This window comes from Pagrus major, chromosome 16, assembly GCF_040436345.1.
Source record: "Pagrus major chromosome 16, Pma_NU_1.0".
NCBI lineage: Eukaryota > Metazoa > Chordata > Actinopteri > Spariformes > Sparidae > Pagrus > Pagrus major.
In genome coordinates, this window is record NC_133230.1 from 25,819,169 (window position 1) to 25,837,514 (window position 18,346).

An 18,346-nucleotide genomic window follows, 5' to 3' on the forward strand; every position below is an offset into this window, starting at 1 on the left:
CCCTACCTGGGAAAACAAGGCCTATGTCATTCCAAACATATAATTTTAAATATTATAATAATATGCATTGAACATGCTTGTGCTAATTATAGATGCAAAATGTGTGTGATTTTAGAACATTGAATGCAACTGTCCTGGCCAACCAAGTAAAAAAAACAGTAGTGCTGGTGGTGCAGAAAATGTCACTCTCGCTGTACAAACAAAATCTACAAATGGCAACTGAATGTAAGGTCATGTGGTGCTTTGAATCTAAAAAACAATATATTTATAAACAAACTCTGACTCTTTTTAAGGAACAAAAATACTGCTGAAATTTTCTTTCTCATGTTGCATATGTGCAGTGAAGGCTCCCCATAAAGTAAACATTTAGTTTTTCCTTTTTGGCAGCAAACCCCTCCCAAACCATCTTTTGTTTTGAAAAGTATTTATTTTCTGATCCAAGATTTATAAGCTACCATCTGGGCAACACTCAGATCGATTATTTACCCAAAGAAAATATAGCGTTGAAAAATTCATGACTGCGTGTCAGTCTGACCCTTGGTCATCTCCTGACTCTCCCACCTCCAGGATGAGAAAAGACCCTCAGTGTTGTTGAGTGACGGGGGTTAGAGAGGAGGCGGCCCAGATGGACATCTTTCTGCAGCCTGTGACATCCTCTCCTACTCTCTAATGCTGCCGTTTCACCACATCAGAAGCAAGGACGTATGCTGACAGCCAAACATGTACCTTCTCTAAAAGTGTCTGTGAGAGGGGAAAAACATTCTAGATTATCTCATGTTTGTTTATCCCATGCATCACTTTAAGGAGCCAACAACTGTCCCACATAATACATTGCAATGAAATATTTGGTGATTGACATGTTTATTTATAATTTGATTATTTAAATGGGGTTCCAAAGTATCTTCCATATTTTTAGTGTTTAATGTCATTCACTCATCATCAAGATCATGTACTTCTGTATTGATCCACATTTTCTCCCCTTGGTGGAGATATGGAGCATTCTGTCTCAAGAGGCCTCAAGACTTGCAACTATAGCAATAACTGTCAAGTTCAAAAGGAAGTCAAATATTCGGTGTGAGGAGTGAAAAGGAGCCCTGTGCATCTGTCTAGCTGAAGGGGGGGTTCAGCCTGCCAACAGATTTAAGTGGTCACTGAAGCCCACATGACGTGTTCTGTGTATTTCATATGAAAGCAGTATTTCCATAATCCTACATCTCTCTGTTAACCACTTGTCTAAATAGTCATAAATCACCACTGAATTCCTGCTTTTATTTGGAAGCCAATAGCTTCCAAAGCTGCTGCAGGAAACTTTAAACAAGGCAGGAAAACGTTCATTGTATTATGTGCTCTCCAACAAAAAACATTGGAACAACAAAATATGTACTGCACTGCGGTAAAAGATTGACCTAATTACATTATTATTGCGTTTTTTGACATGATGCAATTTCTTTTTATACCACAAACACATGCATGTGAACACACACGCAGACAGCTTCTCACCTTCCAGTTCTACAGTAACTGTTAATGTCCTTTGGGAAAGGAAATCAGCCACCAGTTAGAAGAGAGGACTTACTGAGTGATCCATTTTCCCTCCCACACATGAGAAAGTTAATAGGTTATATCCTCGTCCTCAGCTGGGATTGCCATTTCCTTTCCCTTTGACCTGGACATCAGATGGTAGACTCTTACAGGAATCAAGGTGCAGAAGAACAAACATGAATGCTGGAAACTAGACGGCTGGGCCCTTGCCTGAGGTCTGGGTCTAGGGCTAAAAGGGCTATGGGACTGGGGCCGCCTGCTCTGCTCCGCTCTGCTCCACTCCGCCTGCCAGCCTATGAGGGAGGTTTGGAAAAGTCATCAGCAGACCTGAGGCCAGGGCCCTGCTTGAACACGGGTGGTCACCAACACAAAGTCTCTGAACAAATGGCTTTACATGATGTGATCACTATCTGATGCGCTGCAAGGGAGGGCGAACGCAACATAAATGGCACTTTCCTGTTGAAAGACAAATCACGGATGATGTAACAGCACTGTGTTCGAGGGTGGCCAGAGAAAACAGAGGTGAACAGGGCTGTGTTTGTCTGCTGCCCAGGCAGGCGGCCTCGGCCTGGGTTAGCTTTACTGTATTCAGAAAGTCAGTCGTAAAATTTTGTGTGAGGTGAAAGACAGAAGTGGCTTTGCGGCTTTCTTCATGCTCACTGAGTAAAGGGGTCAGTCAGTGTGGTGTGAGGGGGAGCAGACATCTGCCAAGCGAAGCTAAGCCAAGCAACAGCAGCATGCTACAGCAGATCTATGAAATACATCCACTATGCATTATGTCATTATGCCATTTGGAGCAAAACAGAACAATTAGCAAGCTAATTTATGCATTTGGATCATTTGTCATAGGGATGAATCATGCCAGGAAAATACCGAGCAGCTTGAATATGACTATAATAAACATAATGTTTAGACCGGGTCCAGTTCAGCTCCCTTGTATATGACCCTCGCTACGAGATTGACACAGTAATTTCCTTCAATAAGCTAACAGTGTAGTTGGCTTTGTGCAACAAATTTTCAAATCATATGATTTGTAGGTAGGGGTTGCCACAGCCTCTGCCCAACATGCCCAGTATCGCGTGGTGCAGCATATTTAACCGCTGATGTAAACCAGTTCCATATGGCACAGTAACGTGGGGTAAATAGAGCAGCCGCTAGAGGTCGCAACAGCCACATCACTGATCACATGATCAGCCAGCAGCCTGCACACTGTACTCCCTTATGAGGTTGTCTTGCATGACTTATTTCTTAGTTTAGTGTCCACAATGTAAAAATATAAAATTGTCAAATTGTTTCTAACAGTCAAGTGTCTTCAATTGCTAAATAAGAAAACACAAGGTGATGATGTATTCCTCCTCTGGGAAGAATCCACCTCTTTCACCTGCAGCCACATGTTGCCCCCTCCTCCAGCTGAAGCCCCCTATAAAGACATGGCCCCGTGCCTGCTCTTTGTGGTTCACATCCCTGACCGCTGGTCCCCAGGTCAGACCACCGGTCCCTCAGGAGAAAGGTCTTCACCTTTCTTCCTTTAAAACAACAGCGGTGGCCGGGTCAGGACTCTGTTTTTTAACTGACATTTCCTCAAGATGGCTACCAGCAGAAACAGTTGTAGGTAGAGGACGGACCACAGCTGGTGCAGAAACATTAACACTGTGATGTGAATGTCCTAAAACATTTGTAAAATAGTAATTTCTCCTCTCTTAACATTCAAAAAGCCTTGGCTAAATACACAAATTACAGCTTGTATGGTCAATAAAAAAGCTTAATGAGAGGACTTGACAGGTCGACCCAAATTTGTATGTTCTGCTAAGTTGCAAGTTGGTTTTACTATAAAATGCCCATTTGTATTTTTAGGTACCAGCCTTACTGGACCAGTATTACACTCTCTGTCTGTCTGTCTCGCACATGCATACACATACACGTGCAGACGTAGACAAATATGTTCACCCTGCTCTCTCTTATTTTTGGAGGCGCTGTGAGGTCTTTTGCCAAATACAGCTTTATGCAGCCTGGCCTCCAATCCAAATGGCTCTATAACAGTTAAGAAACCTCCAGGGCCCACAAAGACCAAAAAGAAACAGAGGAAAAAGTGCAACTGGCAGCCAACCGCACATATTCACTGAGCTCATCCCACCAGGCAGCAGTAAATCATTATGAAAGCAAAAGACATTGTGGTTGATGCTATCATCTAAGACCAATAAAGCGCCCATTTGCAAGAACAGCCTCCCCACATATAACTGTCACTAACTGTCATGTCAGTGGACATTTCTCCCTGTGGCTTTCACAGGATCACAGTGTTTGAGAAATAGGACAAAGGTGCAACAAGGTTGGAACAATTCTCATGTAAAACACAGAGAAATGAAGCTTTTTTGTCTGTTTAATGAGATTCACTCGTACACTCTCTTGACAGGGATTCGCCTGAAGGACGTTAACAGTCCATTCCCACATGAAACAGGAAAAGAGATGATAAACTGGTTCCTAACAAAGTGGAAGCTGCACTCCTGATGGTGCTAGTAATCAGCCTTACGTTTAATCAAAATGGAAACTCTTCCTGTTACACAAATATGGCCAGTTGGTTTGTTCTTTTCTGTCCTCCTGGGATATTATTCCCCCTTGAAAATCTTGATGTCCAAACAAAATAACAAAATGAGAGGATATGATTAAGGGGCTCTGGTATGTAACACACAAGAGATTTGGTTGTTTTAATTCAGTATTTCACAAAATTTTAACTCTTTTATTGTTGCTAGTAGAAGAGGGTCAGCAATTGTTTTAATGAGTATAATCTGAGCATGTGGTACCCTCTCATGATGCACCGTCTGCTGTCCTGTATTAAAGGGAAGGAAACCAAGGGCGTCATCCTGTGACACGGGCGTCAGTAGGCACCTCATTCCCTTTGGGCCTCACTTTGCCTTCGGCTCCAGAGGGGCGTAAGCGGTTTGTCTTCTGCTTGAAAGACATGGGGCTCTGCCAAGTTCAACCCAGCCCAGAGACATCGGACTACTATTAGCTGGCTTCCTGGCCTGGACGGGGAGGGCAGAGAGTGGGGGATTCACAGCAGGATGAAGGGGGGGTGGGGGGGTGGGGGGCGCTGGTTGAAGTCGTCCTCTCCGCCTCAAGCCTCTGCCTCTGTGATCTGGAGGCAAGCTGAGATAGCAGAGCCCCGCCGTCGGACCACAGTTTACTCTGCGAGCGAGGGAAGGGGACGTGGCCATGTAACAGTATTTACTTCATCACTGACTTCATGTGGGTGGTCCTCCCCTCCTTGCTGGAATACAATGGCTGCACCAGACACTGCTCACTCACATACTGTCCTGCCTCATTGGAAAAGCCATAAAACACGAGTCGTCCAGGGCTCCCAGGCTGTGCATGATATATTCTGAGTTTTCAGTTTCCTCACAGATTACCTTACATCTGCTGGTTCTCTGCCAGAAGACTGAAGGAAATCTATCAATCTTTGTCAGTCTTCATCTTTCCAAATTGAACTTATAATTAGAGTTAATTAATAACTGCTTAATATCATTTATATATGAAAAAAATCTTCTTCCTCATATTTTGGAACATTTTCCTGTGATGAAAACAATATTTTACGTCCCTTTTAGCAGTAATGGAATGTAACTAAGTACATATATTCAAGTACTTACTTAAGTAAAATGTGAGGTACTTGTACTTTAGTTGAGTATTTCTATTTTCTGCTACTTTATACTTTGACTCCACTACAGTTTGGAGACAAATATTGTATAAAACAAACTCTCTTCATCTTCAAGACTGAATAAACAAACTGGACATAATTCACACTGTCTCACTATGTTTATATTTGGCGGACCCTGCCACCTTTCTAGCTTCAAACAGTGTTCTAGGGACCTTACTTTCCTCTGAGAACAGCTTGTTAATTCAGTTATGGAAAACATAAATATTTCTGAGTTTGTATTATTATCTCATTATTATTATAAAAATAAAATTCCTGAGTTTGAATTTCTTTTCCAAAACTACATAGTAATATACTGCATACTGCATTAATACCAGCTTCCATGACTGTTACTTAAGTACTATTCATATGGGTGAGTTTCACTTTTACCAAGGGCATATTTTAACACAATGTCCGTACTTTTAGTCATGTATGACTTTTGGGTACTTTTTACAGCACTACTACTATTACTTTCAGCAGCTTGTAGGATGTCATTGTCCCAGTTAGCTGCCATGTGAACTTGGATCATTGTGATGATACCTAAACCTGCCCCACACAGTGTGTCTGATGTGATTCTGATGTGCGGATAAGAACAGAAAATTTTTTGTGTGTGACCTTGCTCCATGACCTGAGGCAGTGGAAATGAAGCAGACCAACTTTGTAATTTCTCTGAATTGACATCTGACCAGAGAGGAAATCGGCTCCAGCATGGCTTAAATTATTTCACTTCCATTTTTCATGGCTCGCCGGAGATGGGAAGCTGCACTGTAAACCAAGGTCAAATAATCAAAGTGTTTTCTCGTACATGTTAAACATGTCGAACAAGCAACTGTCGCTTGCATATTAGATTGTCATTAACAGCACAACAAGGCTGTGTACATGAGGCGTATTACACTACTGATTCTGCTGTTGATAAATGCTCTACATGATTTAATGTATCAAACTTCCTTCAACAAAAATCTGCTTCAACACAAACTTTTCAAAGGCTTCTTCCTTCATTTCCCTTTATCTTTTTCAAACAGAACAAGCAGACATAAACATGTGCACAGACACACACACACATGGTAATGGAGATGTAACTGGAAGAGTTCTCGCGCCATATGGATGCCATTTGTAAGCTGCACTGAGAATGTATAGGTCAGTCTTACCCTTTGGTATCTCTCTATCCATCTGTTTTCACATTACTTGCAAATTATAGTGTCCTCCAGACCCAAATGAACATAAATCAGGCCGGTGAAAGTGCAGAAGTTTTCCCATCTGTCATAAAACAATGATTTAAAGTACGGGTTGTCAAAACATGGCGCTGTGAATTCGCCCCGCTCCCCAGCAGAAGGAACACAAAGCACCATCTCATCGGAGTAATTTATGGCCTCTGAGGGAACGGAGGGTGATTAGGGCTTAGGCCACCAACAGCCAGAAAAACAGTAGGAGCTCCAATAAGGATGGCTGGAAAACCTAGACCAAATTTATCAAACAATTCAGCGAAATCTATTTCTGTTTGGAGAGGAGAGCGAGATATATGGCCTGTTTAGTATACTGGTACATCTCTGGAACATTTGGTCACACTGCATTTGTGAGTTTTGGAGATTCTACATTAAATAGTCGTAGCCCGGGACTTGTGATGTATTGGTCAGCTGAGGTGCCCGAGGCCAAATCAAATATACAACGGGACGTTCTTGGAGTTTAAACAACATATTCGTGTAAATGATGTCACTGTGTCTCTATAAAATTGTTTCTTTTAAAGGTGGAGTTTTAGGTTGAAAGCAGCTGTGTTCAACAGTGGCTGTGGGTGTTTGGCATCCACAAACAAATGGACTAGTTAAAAAAAAAGGCTTGTTTTAACTGCCTTTACCTTAAATGGCCTTCAAAAACTGAAAGGCATACGTGGTAACTAAAGCTGCACAGTGGGACATGGTTTCCTGTACGGTAGGTTAATATATTATGATTAGCTCAGGAGCACGGTCAGTGAGAGGAAATGCAGGGGTATGGCAGATTAACAACAGGGTACTGTTGAGATCGGTTTGGGTGGCACCCAATTAATACTTTTGCTTATTGACACTTTCATGTGTCTCTAAATAAATGCAGATTTCCCGTGAAGCAGAAATGGGAGCAATAAAATGAGCTTAGGTGGTCATGCAGCTGCATATCAATGTGTTTTTTTCTGTCCTTCTCAATGATGGGAGTTATATAAAACCCTGGTTCCAAAAAAAGTTGGGATGCCGTGTACAACATAAATAAAAACAAAATCCAGTCATTTGCAAATTAACTGTTCCAGAGACCATGACATCATATCGTTTATACCATAATGTGTTTCACAAAGTGGTGATACCCACTCATGATCCCATCCCCTTTTACCAATTAACCTATTATATCTGTGGAATCTTTCAATCAGGTGTTTTCTGAGCACTCCACAACTTTCCCAGTCTTTTACTGCTCCTATTCCAACTTGTTTGAAACATGTTACTAGAATCAAATTCAGAATAAACACATATTTAAAAAAAAACAAAACAAATTAAGTTCATGGGGTTTCTCATTAAAGAGGCTCAATGTAAAACTTATTAGCAATTTACATGTTTTCATCACTTTTTTTATTGGCCATATTTGAGCGGACAGTGAAAAATGAGACCTTCCTCATGTCTCTCGGTTGTGTGGACGACTTGTTTAATTTGTTTAACGCTGCTGGACTGTGGATTTCTTTGTTCAGGACTCAGGTTGGATTTTTCCGTGACAGTCCAAAGGGTGTGACTTTATGGATGTTCTCGAGTGCCTCATCTCAGTGCTGCTAACAGAGAGCAACAGTAGCTAACATTAATTTAGAAACTGAGTCAGCTAGTGACCGGCTTCCAGCACAACACAGACGTTCTACAGAGCCCCTTTAAACTAAAATTCTTACATATTGCATCTTTTAAATATATTGTCTTTGAACTGTTTTCAATTGCGAATATGTCAAAAAGGATTAGCAAATTATCAAAGAAAGGCTTGTCTTCCAAGTCTGCAAGGCATCATCAAGTCTTTATTAAATTCCGTATTTATTTACCCATATTAAAAAACTAGCTCCTCTGCAGCCATGCATGTAAACTAAATTGGGTAAATTAATCTTCACCTGTCTCTCTTTCCACACGGATGGCTTCTTCGATGACTAGGCAGGTATTGCCTTTGCCTCTATTTTTACAACTGCTCTGGTTCCCTGGCTCTGCGTGGAAGGAGTCATGCCCCTGGCCCCCACACAGCGTACAAAGTTCAGAACTTCTGCTCACACAACTACAGGTGTTTTGCTACTACAGCCCCCGCTATACTATCACATTATAATATTATTACTCTAACGCTGGTATTCATGTTGTTTAATGCCCTAATTCCCATTCTCTAATGTAAAATGAACATATTATCTCTGGTTCTTCCAGCACACTAATCTGCATCTCTAGTGAACTCCTGCAACAGTTGATATTTTTACATAATTTGTATACTCAGCAAGGGCCTGATGCACATTAAGTAATTCTCCACAAGCTTATTTGAGCTAATTGTGGGGCTGCCGAGCAATCTCTCCCGAACCACCCAAGCATCAGCTCCCTGGAGGATGCTCTGCATGTCCGCTGGCCAATCAGCATAAGGGTTCTGCATCGCCGCTGGCGATCCACCCTGGGATCCACAGGCTGTTCTGGCCAAGTAGTTGCTTATTTCTCAGGAGAGCTCCAATGCCCTCGCTGGGACTCTTAAACATCTGAAGTGGAGCGAAGTTCGGGGGCCTTTGCAGCCACGGCCACACAGGCCCTGCTATCTGTTTAAACAGCAGGTAGTCCCCAACTCTCCTCTGTTTGTGTCCACAGCTTCCTACAACAGTTGGGGGGGATTTTCCCATACAGTCCATCGTTCCAAAAGAGTCTTGAAATATGTCTGTTTTCCAGGATGGAGCTTGATGGAAACAAAAACAGACATTTACAATATTGAAGAGGATATTATCACTTTCTTTTATTCTGTGTTTAGAAGCAGAGATGAATGGATGTCAATCAGTTACATTGATTTATTCAAACAACAGGAATTTTATTTAATGCACTAGCATAATTTTTGTTCCTAAAATTGAAAAAAAAGAAATGCATTTGTTGAATGACAATAAAGAGAGAAAATAACAGAAACTGAATGAGTCACAAAAAAATAAAGATCTAACATTTCTTGGAGCAAATGTGTTCACTGTGTCTGTCGATGCTGTCTGCAGCCCAACAGGTCTGCTCCTGAGGTGGCCTCAGCTGGGTCTCTATTGCATCCCACGTCAACACCACTGACAGCAAAAAGCACTTAGGGACCAACAGATCACTTTACCATTCCTCCAGCAGGAAGGGAAACCTCGAGGTGGGCGGTGGGAGGTTGGGAAAGGGGCAAGAGGACTGCGGGGCTGCACACTGACGGGCATTAGCCAGTAGGTGGGAGTATTGACGCTGGTTTCCTACTCTGACCACTGGAACGACAAGAAAATGTGCTGTGAAGAGGGTATAGTATCATTAACTTCTAGAGGAAGATAGTCATTGACCTTGAATAATTGCTGTTCATTATTCCATATCATTCACAATTTAACCCATGCAAAATTGCTCTACTTTCATCCGTTTAAAGTGTTTAAATAAAACTATAAGTAGAAATAAGTCTAAATGTGAAAATGTGTGGTGTGTTCAGAACCATCAGGTCAATGTACAGATTACCATCTCTTTTGAAAAGAATGCTGCAATTTACTTTTTTCCCCCGTCCATCTCCCAACATTTTGACTTCTTTCAAGTTAATAGCTTAATTGCCAACATTATGGGTTGTTCTGGGGCACAACTGTAAGACATTATTTCATTTCAATGCTTCATTTGCAGCTAGGTAAATATGAAAACACCAATTAAAATATTTCGGGGCATGTTGGATGTTTGGTACAGTTCTTGTGAAGTGAAGTTTCTCTGTAATGGGACAACTAAGATAATAGAAATAGAAAATAACATACAAATTGTATTCTTTAAGCCAACATTCAAGTTTAAAAAGTCTTTCATTTATGTTCTTCTAGACAATGTAGGAGCAATTGTAGTGTTGTAACACACCTAAACTGATAATTTAAAGTAAAAAGAATACATTGTTCTATATGAAATGATATATAGGTATTTTCCAGCATTTGACTGCACATTTAATTAAAAAGAAACTGAAATAACTGGAAGCAACAGGTAAATGAAATGAAATCAAACTAAGAATTTCCTGAACTTCTCAGTGCTCACGGGAGGACTTTCAGCCTGTCTCAGCACTCACGGCACACAGAAAAACCAGATCGTATTTGTGTGTTTGCTTTCAGCAAGTGGGGTCACCCTCAGTGGATCTCACCAAGCTGTATAATGCAGCCAAGAGCGGCGCAAAGTCTGTGGCCCACCGATTCCTCTCTTTGTGGGTTACTGAGGGCGAGCACACTCCCTGCGCTACCACATGTGCATGAGCACAATACATGCATTTAAATATGGACATACTGGAACACACACACAAATAATTTTAATCTAAAAGATAGAGGTATTTCACCATATTTCTGATGTCACTGCAGTGCCAACTAAATTTTATCTAAAATTGAGGACAACTTGCCACACACCAATACAATAATCTTTACCTTAATTTGTAAACGTAACTCCTAAAACATACAGCACGTCCCCCAAAAGCATTTAGGATTTCTTAAAAACATGTTTCATCACACAGATGGTGTACAAAAGGAAAGTATCAAAGTGTGTGTATTTGGCAGCACTTGTATATACAGTATGAGTATGTGCTCGGCTTTGGAGACTGTTGGCCTCGGCTCTGGTGAAGTTATGCAGCCAGGTGAGGCCATGCAGGCGCCAGTGGAAGTGACAGTCTCACCTCCACTAAGCCCGACTCTGGAGATGTCTTTTAACGTGGGGAAATGTGGCCATTCACGGCCAGCCGAGCGTTTCAATGAGCCACATTAGCTGTTGCGCCATTGTTTTTCAAAAGGCAGCTCTGAACTTGCTTTGATGGCCGGGAAGCTGGCCCACGTTTCACTTTGTCATTCTGATGAGTGTCTCTTCATTTGGATCTGCTGAGTCTTGCAACCTCTGTGATATTGTAAGATGAACCAGGGTTGGATGAGGTTAGCCAAAGGTGGTTGAGCTGCTTTACTTAACTTGGAAATGTTTACTTTAATTTGTTTTTAATGATGTCAATGATAATGTTAGCAATGCTAAGATTTCAAAGGAAAGAAGACTGATCCACTTTCTCATTGATTTATGTCTGAAATATGACATTTGATGGTGTCTTGATAGTAAAATAAAGCTTTGTTTTAATACACTATGGTGGTTGGGTATGTTCAATGCATGTGCTTATGTTTCCTGAAAACCTTTGAGCAAAATTAATATTCCACAAAGGGGATGTTGACCATCTCTCATGTCCACCGTCACTCATTCACAGCGAGTCATTTGTAAGTCACACTTTGGCTTTGAAGGGAGTTAGAGAGGAATTCCCTTTTGAGGGTAAAATCCCCCTGGAACAGACCTATGATTATATCTATATTAATGGCTCTGTAAGTCTAGAAAGATGTTTTGTCTGCTAGATCTCGCAAATAGAGCTTTTTCACAAAGAAGAGGGTCATCTTAAACTGATTAGGGTGCAGAAATATCAGGTTCTTTTTGAAAGCTTGTGCTGTGCCTTTGGTCTTGTTGTGCAGACCCTGATGCCAGATGCAATAAATTATTAGACTAAATCAGAACAGAATGCCAGCTTTACATCAGGATAGTGATCCGTGTCAAGGCAAAGAAACGTTATGTTTGAAGCAAAGCAATGACCCAGTGTCAGGGTCTATCCCAGCTAAGTCCAAGGCTATTATTTACTATTTCACATCTCACATGGATTTGGGCTGTTCCTGAAAGAGTATTGCACGATAGAGCTTTGTGGGGACTCAAATGATTTAGTATGTCTTATCCTCTGCAAAAACACAGAATTGGCCGACTACTAAAAGAAATACAGCAATGGTTAATAAATCACACAGCTTTGTGGCATTTTTTAAAAAATACATAGAATTTACAATATATTGTATGTATTACCAAATGGCATGCTACATTGTAATGCGAAAAACAGATCACAAATGTTGGCCACAATAAGCAATGTAGCTTTTATAATGTATCTTTACAATATCAAATTTCAGCTTTGATAACTTCCTTCTAAGCCCAGTAAACTAAGAAATAATAACTAACACACACTCACATACAAAATCCAGCTCCTATTGTGCACAAAGTTATAATCTACATTTTTCTCATTAAACTTATACTGTCTGGAATAAGACATTATTCTGGCCATTGCAGCCCCCCTGCAATGGCCACAACATATCTAAGCTTCAATAGCCATCGTAATCACACAGGATTTGTGGACCTTATCTAAAGTACTGTGTCATTTTCAATATATCTGCAGACCATTTACTACTTTTGCTCTCCTGTTATAGCTGCAGCAGCGCAGAGAGGTACCAACGGGAGATTTAGGTTTCTGCTCTCTTTAAAGATCTGTTTAAAATCTGTGCTCACTTTCATTTGGCTATTTTTCTTTATAGGAGCTTAAAGAGCTGAAAGCAAAAACTCTGAAAGGTTTATCTTGTAGGCTGTAATACTCTTCATATACAGCCCCTGGTGCATGCCTGAAAATAACTTCCACTAAAAGTGGCTTGTAGTGACTTAAAAACAAAGTATAGACTTGAGTCAACATTGATAGCCATGGTGTACACTTGAGAATAAATTAAAGAAACATACAGTCTAACTTTAATGACAACCTCCTCTGGAGCAGCTTGTTTTTTCTGTTACGGAAAAATTAGTATTCATGAGTTTGTATTATTACCGTATTAATATTGTAAATGTTAAAATTCTGAGTTTGAATTTCTTACTACACAGTGCCCCTTTAATTGTAATGCATCTACGGCTCAGATCAAAGTTGCCATTAGTTATAGACATGCTGAGCCACACACCAGCAAATAGTCACGCTGTAGTGTGGCTCAAGAATCAAACAGCTCATCACAGTTCAATGACAAGAAAACACCCACCCTATTACAGTATGAGGATCTACAAGCGACTACATAGCCGGCCTACGCAAACACAACCCTAACCGTCGAACAATGTCATCTTAGCAAGCAGCATCCGTGTCCACAGAGTGCTTCCTGGATGTACCCATGAGCCCCATGGGAGCTGTCAGAGGTCAGCAAGGACTGGGCAGGGAATATACGAACAAGATTTCCAATAAAACAAGGCAACCCTGACCAGCATGCAGGCTGCAAAATCAGAACCAGGTGGGCTGCCCGTGTTCAAAACTATCAAATGAACACCAGATCATGATGCATTTAAATGTTTTTCTTCCTCTCCATGCGCCACTAAAAGACACACAAGTGATGGGCTGCATTTAGCAAACATTGCGTCTCGTTAGCATGGAAGAAGGATATGTGAAAATGGAACAGAGCCAAGAAGAAAGATTTCAGTCCAGTGTCAGTCCAGGCCAGCTCCCTCTGAAGAAGTGAAAATGCTCTCAGTATGTCAGCTACACCACACTTTTATTATTTCCTCTTATACCATATATCATGTTAAGCCTTTTGGCCTTCAAACATTTCTGTGCATTTGAAATGTGTGCGTATCGCCTGTCCCAATCATGTGATTTGAATAAGGCGAGGTGAACTGTTTAAGTGATCGTGCATTTGCCATGAAATATGTCCTCATTAAGGATGAAAGATTAGGTTACCTTTTTGCAACAAAAACAGTAAACTGAGTCGAGAAAACAGTCGGCTTCAAATGTTTTCCTGCCAGCACTGTAATGCAATTTTCTGCACCGAAGAGGGCCGTATTCAGAAATGAGCCTGAAGACATGCAAAAAGGTACACACAGAAACACTTTGCTTGAGGTCAGGAAGGAAGTACCTTGCCATCGAAAAAGTGAGTTAGGAATAGTGGAAAATACAAAAACATTCAGAGGAAAACTATTCTGTACAGAGGTGGAAGATTATCGTTTACTTAAGTAAAAGTACCACACTGTTAAGATGCTCGACTACAAGTAAAAGTCAAAATATATGAGAATTATCAGATGAATGTACTTAAAGTATCAAAGCAAAAGTATTTATTCTGCAATAAAATGGTCCCTGTCAGTGTTTTACTATTATATATAGTGTATTATGATTATTTTACTGCTGCATTAATGTGTATGTTGCATTTTTCTCATAGATGTTTAAGGTCAAGCTCATTTTAACTACTTTATATACTATTTGGTAGATTAATCTACAGCAATGCATCATACACTCTAACATCATCATATCCCTGTATCTCTAAAAAGTCTTTTTATGAGCTTTTCCAGCTAATCTGAGAGGGTTTAAAATGTATTATGTCATTTAAGAAGTAGACAAATATTCTCGAATATTTCATTTTCCATTAAAAAATCAACTCATCAGGAAATACATGGTTTTCTCTGGACATGTTCTGAAAAGTCACTAGTAACTAAAAGCTGTCAAGCAAATGTAATGAAGTAAAACATGCAATATTTGCATCTGAGATGTAGTGGAGAAGAAGTATAAAGTAGCAGAAAATGTAAATACTCAAGTAAGGTACAAGTGTTAGTTAGTTACATTCCACCACTGATTCTGTATAAGTGTAGCAGGAAACTGCTGCACTTAGGGGTTAATTCTTGAGGATTATTTCTGAAGTATAACATTTTAGAAAAGTACCACAGATGTGATGTAATGACACCTTAAATCTGATTCTAAAAATACTAAGAGTTGATGTGAAACTGAGTGAGTCAGAGGCTCAGTAGCGTCCATGGCAAGAGTGATGGCGCTGACAGCTTTTAATAGTGTTGCCAGCTCGAACATAGTTCCTTGTGAAGGGATTAATACTCAGAGTCTCTGGATGATTGGCTGTTGGTCTGACTTACCACACATCAATTGGCTTGCATGGTACATTATAGTCATGATAACTTTCGCTTTTTAAGCCAACACCCATTTGCTATGTTTGGAGAGCCTTGCTCGGATACTGATATTCTTTCCCATCATTCTTGAGTAATATGAAAGTGTCAGTCAGTTATATTTTACAGCCTGCTTTTTATGTCGTATATTATTCACCAATCTTCTTGCTAAGCCTCAGTGTGTGTCATTCTTTCTGATTATATTATATTGAGTTGTATATCTGCCAAACTTTTATAACTTTGAGATACTGGTAGTTGTCTGCCATGACTCAGTGCAATATATGAATGCATTACAAAATGGGTAGAGCCTGTAAGCCGCACTTATCAATATTTTTATATGAGCAGTGAGTCAAATGGTACATGTAATGTGAAAGGGGTCACTTGTAGTGACAAAAGCCCCCTTTAAATGATCACTCAGCAGTTTCCCTCAGCTCTTTGGTGTGTTTTAGTTTTTTACTGTTTTGGTGATTCTCACTACTTTTCTCTACATAGTTTGCTGGTATTTCAGTGAAAAAGATCAAATAATTCTACTGTAAGATATCGAGCACCAAACAGCTGGTGAACATAGCGAAGCTTTTAGCAGCTAAAAAGCCTGGTATTTTGAGCAATGAAAGAACCCAAATCGAGCCCAAAATGGAGCTAAAAGAAGAATTAATTCAGTCTGATTGTTATCAGAAATAAATACTAATATTGTTATGTGTATAAGTAAATCACTAACTGCTGCCAACATTAACGTTTTAGCTCAGTTAGCCATGCAGCCAGCCGTCCGGACTAGGAGCTCAGAGCACCGTATAGTGGGTCCAGGGCGGCATTCTGAAGGGCTGCCATTCCGAACGTTCACTTTCATGTTTCGGACCTTAATTATTTTTGAAAAAAGGTCCTTCGGAACGGGTGTGGCAGTCAGTGGTAATTCCTAGAAATGGTGTGTGCGAGATGTTAACATCGTTGCTTAACTTGGATAACTGCATCTGTAAATACTTCTCACACTATTTGCTAAATTTCTGAATAAGTTGCATCACCAGCTGTAACTTTACCTGTGTATGCACTGCTTTGTAGGAACACGTTTGTATATTGAATTGTGTTCCTGACAGGATGTAGGAGAAGTGCCCTAGAGCGAGGCGAAAAAACAGCAATCAGATTAGGACGTAGTGACATCATCATCAAAACAGTTTTTCATGGCTATCACCGCGGTGGGCGACACAGAGGGTTTGAGTGGAGGACATGAAAGGCCTGTGACAGCATTTTCTCATTTTGAGTAACTTAAGCTAAACTTTCACCTCTCAGTTGTGCTAGAAAAATACCTGTTGTGAGAAGTCCAGCATGGTCTGTTTGTGGTTAAATCGTCCATGGGTCCCCCTGAGGCAGTTTCATGTATTTCCTTCACACTTCTGTCAAAGCTCGTAATATGTGACAGATTATACCCCCGTAGAAGGACTGAAAAGAAAGAGCACAACTTAAGTACAAATTTCATGTAAAATGTGCGCTGGTGTACACCCAGCTGCTATCATCGGTATAGCTGTCATACGCAGGAGGTCACTTTTAACTTTGATAAAGGCAGCAGTGTCACAAAGCACTACCATAGGCCGCAAATCAGTGTGCTTCAGTCCCTTTTTTTCCTTTAGAAGTTCACTATCCATGAAATGTGAATCAAACCTTAACAGCTTTCCTGTGTTTAGATGTTCTACTCTTCCCTTCTATAACCTAAGACATCCATTCAAACCTGATGTTCAGTGATTTAAACCACCTCAATTTCTGTAACTTTTGATCTTGAGTAGATAAAATAGACAAATCTTTTAAAAAAGACAAGCTATTTCCCTGACTGCGATATTAAACCTCTGCGACCCACATGTTGGTACTAAAGTAAACTATGCAAGTAACTTGGTAGTTTATGTAAACACAATGAAAATGGCCGCTTAGCCCAGTAGCAGCAGCAAATCCCTAAGCACCGGAGCCTATGATTAGACCCACTCAACCTTTGGAACAATAAACTTCGACTTCTGGTCGTCCTTAATCAGACATTTAATCAATTTTTTTTCTCTAGATCAGAGTTGGTCCTAAAAGCTCCTAACTGTCCTTTAATGCCCTGTAAGTGTTCTAGTTGAGTAGCTGCATTTCATGTGCTGAAGCATTTGCCAGCTATTCATAGTTTAAGATTGTAAGTAAGTGTTAGATGTATTTGTGCTAAAAACTACAAAGCTGATAACACAGATTGTCCGGCAATTGAGGAAAAAAAAAAAAAAAAGAATGTAGCCACTATTACATGTACATGTTTTTTCAATGAGAATCAGAGTCAGAAAGACAAAAAAAACAAAACAAACAAAACAAAAAACAACATATATCATCAACAGATGAACCCATTAAATGTCCACTCTATCATTTCCTGCAGCTGCACACCATCGTCATGATAATTAGTCCTATTGAGACGGGTCCACCTCAGCATTTTGCGTTGATTTAAGATAGTAAAATGGTTGCCGTGTTTGTTTGTTTCAGTCGTATCTACCAACTTAAGAAATATCTGCTGTCCCAGTCTGGAGCAATCAGGGTGTATTCTGTTTGGCATGCTTGAGTGCTCCTGAAGTCCACTGGGTGAAGGGGAACTACACTGGATCTCAGCCCAGCTGGAAAACTGTCCTGTGAGCAGCTCTTCAGCTGTGAAATGGACAGTCTGCATTTGATACAGCAAACTCCACGAGCACACATGAAATGACAGGAGAAATAGACGTCCAAAGACTTCAAATCAACAATTAAAGGTCGCTGAATGCAAAGCAGAGACTAAATGTTTCTGAGTGAAGCGGTGAAGTTTTTTTTCCATTCGTATCATGTTTATTTACACAGTGATCAATTGGTTGCAAGAGTAGCAGTCAGCTACAAATTATGTGCGAGCACGAGTGCTCACCACGGCGCACTCACACTCAGCTGGTTTTGATGCAGGGATGGGATCATGGGACAACTCTTGGACGGCTGTGAAAGGGCTGCGGCAGTCTGCTGCAATGCTCTGTGGGTGGGAACACACACCAGTGTCCTCAGCAACCCAAAAGCAGCCCTGCAAGTACTGGAATAAGTAGGTCCGACCCCATGGCCCACGACACAGTGGTCCAACGGCGCCTGTCGGCTTAGCCCAAAACACCATTTCTCCAGCAGATGTATTTCTAAGATTTGGTAGTGCAACGACTTCAAAGTCCGACTTGAT